This window comes from Somniosus microcephalus, chromosome 3 (genome assembly GCF_052327205.1).
Source record: "Somniosus microcephalus isolate GS21.2 chromosome 3, FLI_Smic_1.0, whole genome shotgun sequence".
Classification (NCBI taxonomy): domain Eukaryota; kingdom Metazoa; phylum Chordata; class Chondrichthyes; order Squaliformes; family Somniosidae; genus Somniosus; species Somniosus microcephalus.
In genome coordinates, this window is record NC_140989.1 from 344,918,976 (window position 1) to 344,921,488 (window position 2,513).

A 2,513-nucleotide genomic window follows, 5' to 3' on the forward strand; every position below is an offset into this window, starting at 1 on the left:
CCATAATGCGCTCCACACGCTGATCGAGGTTGGAGAGCTCTTTGAGGTCAGGACGGCCTCCGCCGGTGTCAGTGCGGTTGCGCCGGTTGTGCGCAACCTTGGCCTGCAAGAGAAAGGACGGCCTCTAAGTACAGTGTGTAGCCCTGATCTTGTCTGCACTGCCTCCCATGGTCGAATAGCTTGGACAGTGTGTAGCCCTGATTTTGTCTGCACTGCCTCCCATGGTCGAATAGCTTGGACAGTGTGTAGCCCTGATCTTGTCTGCAATGCCTCCCACGGTCGAATAGCTTGGACAGTGTGTAAAGTGCTGAATGTGCAATTGATTTTCATGCCAGTCCCATAGCTGCTGGATGAGGGCTGGCCATTAGGGCTTTCAGGTCCCTTTGCCCATAATGTGAGGTGCACATGCAAGGATGAGGAGGACACTGGAAAGGGTACTCACCCCGACAACCCGAGTGAGGTCATTGAACTTCTTCCGGCATTGCACAGGAGTCCTGGCAACCACGCTGTTGGAAGACACCCTGTTGGACACCTCCCTCCAGGCTTTCCGGTAGGCGCTGGGCAGCGGCCTCTTGCCACCTTCTGGGAACAAAACATGGCGCTTGCACTCCAATCTGCCAACCAGCACCCTCAGGTCTCCATCGCTGAAGCGCTGCGCTCTCTCCCTGGCCTTCTCCATAGTCCTGGGCGTTGTACAGGTGAAGCTGAAGTGGTCAGGCCTAGGTTGAGGGCTGCAGTGTGCAGGGCGTGGCAGGCAAACAAATCCACCCTCCCCCTTTAAGAGATGACCGGCGCCAGAGTGTCTGCCGTCAATCAAGAACTTGCCGCACCTGCGCTGCGCCCGGCCTCGGGGGTATCGCTCAGCACCGCCGGCTTAGCGCCTAAAGATAGTCGTGCATCGCTTGTTTTAGCGCAGCAGCAACCTCTTGGGGCATTGCGACTGAATATCGGCGAAGGGGACGCGACTTTGCGCCGGGCGCAAAATTTAGCGGCCGCCCGACTTTACCGCCCCAAAAGTGGCTATACTGAATTTCTAGGCCTATGTCTTTACCACCAATGACTACATCATGCCAGCAATAATTTTGCTCATAAAAAATTCATTGGATTACTTAGAACCAAATGCAAATCTCCACTAGGAATAACCTGAGGAAAGGAGTCATACTTTTCAGAAATTTCATAAAATCAGAGTGTTCTCCACCACCAATCCCAAGAAGCTGGTGATAGTAAGAAATAGCTAGTCAGTGAAAAATGGTTTCTGCTATGGCACCTCCGATGACTATCTAGGATAGTTACTCGGGTTAACGAAGGTTATACTCTTGGTCCAAAGCAGTCCTAATATAGAACTGAACAGTTTTGTTAAGATGGTCAGTCTCTCCCATCTCTAAGGGCCTTCTCACCAGGTGTAGTGCCTGCAAAGCCATCATCTTAAGGATCATGAACTCAGATTATTTTCTGAAACTAGGCTGGTGTACTGATTACATTGAGCTATAGAAGTTTACTCTACAGGAGGCCATGCAACCAATCATGTCTGCGTCAGGAATCCAAAGCTCATCTCACTGCCCGACTCTCTTCCCGATGGCCTTGCATCTTCCTTTGCTTCAAAAATATATCCAATTTTCCCTTAATAGACACGATGGTCTCTACTTCAACCATTCCCTGTAGCAAAGAATTCCATGCTCCGACAATCCTCTGTGTAAAGAAAATTCTCGTCACATCTCTAAGATATCTTTTAAGATAATTGGCGAAAGAACCTTGGGGGGGGGGGGGGATGAGGCAAATTTCTTTATGCAGCAAGATACGATGATCTGGAATGCACTGCATGAAAGGGTGGTGGGAGGAGATTCAATAGTAACTTTCTACGGGGAATTGGATATATACTTGAAAAGGAAAAATTTGCAGGCTATGGGGAAAGAGCGGGGGAGTGGAACCCAGGGTCTCGTTTCAGAATTGTCCTTAAACTGGATAGCAGAGGTAAAGGATAATAGAGAAAATATCCAATTTTTAAAAGTCTATTCAATTTTGAAAGAAATATCAGCGTGGCAACAAAACACTGGGCTGTGCCCGTGTTCCATGCAATTTTATGTCAAGATGCTCAGTGTGTTTAGCAGCCCAAAAGAGATTACATTTCTAGAGACAGATCGTGAGATGCAAGGAAAAAATGGGTCTCCATTGCCATCGAACCTGTGGAGGCTGATAAGTTTATGTTTGCCTGTACTGTTTACTGCGCAAGACTTAAACCTCAGGAGTTGACTACACTTAAGTAAACATGCTTTGAAAGTGTTCAAACCAAACTGCTGGGAAACTTACATAGGTAGAATTTCTGAATGCCCAATATTAATTGCATATGTTCTTTCCCCATAAGGTTACATCCGCTTACCTAAGCTTAGAGAACTTAGGGAGAAGTTGGCAACAGTCAAGGCTTAGGCTCCCACCCCTCCCCCAAGGTGGAGGCCCGAGGATCCAGATCCTCCATATCTGACTAAAGCATAGGATAAAGTTAGTACTTTAACCTT